This window comes from Penaeus monodon, chromosome 30 (genome assembly GCF_015228065.2).
Source record: "Penaeus monodon isolate SGIC_2016 chromosome 30, NSTDA_Pmon_1, whole genome shotgun sequence".
NCBI classification, from domain to species: Eukaryota; Metazoa; Arthropoda; class Malacostraca; order Decapoda; family Penaeidae; genus Penaeus; species Penaeus monodon.
The window spans coordinates 3,987,292-3,987,524 of NC_051415.1; the positions used below are offsets into that span (position 1 = coordinate 3,987,292).

The 233-nt window shown below is 39.9% G+C and overlaps 1 protein-coding gene across 1 annotated transcript in view; it reads left to right on the forward strand.

Moving 5' to 3' along the window:
• LOC119592471 (phosphatidylinositol 4-kinase beta-like) overlaps positions 1-233 on the forward strand; it is a gene marked incomplete in the record, with an annotated part of 27,204 nt that overhangs the window by 26,541 nt on the left and 430 nt on the right. Inside the window, 1 exon segment of the mRNA XM_037941299.1 lies at positions 1-233.

Below are 233 nucleotides of genomic sequence, written 5' to 3' on the forward strand. Positions count from 1 at the left end.
AGATAACCTTCGAACCTTCGTCTTGAAAAAGTGCGTGACGTGAACTCTGGGAACAAACCAGCGCAAGAAAGACGAGGAGAGATGAACTCGCTCGTGGGTTATGATGGCCGATCAGAGTGAAATGTCCTTTTTTTAAACTTTTTTTTTGTCTTTCCTATCTCTCTTATGATAAAACTGTGTGGTGCTGGAAGCAGAACTCTGCTCAGAATATATATATATATTTATCACAGCAA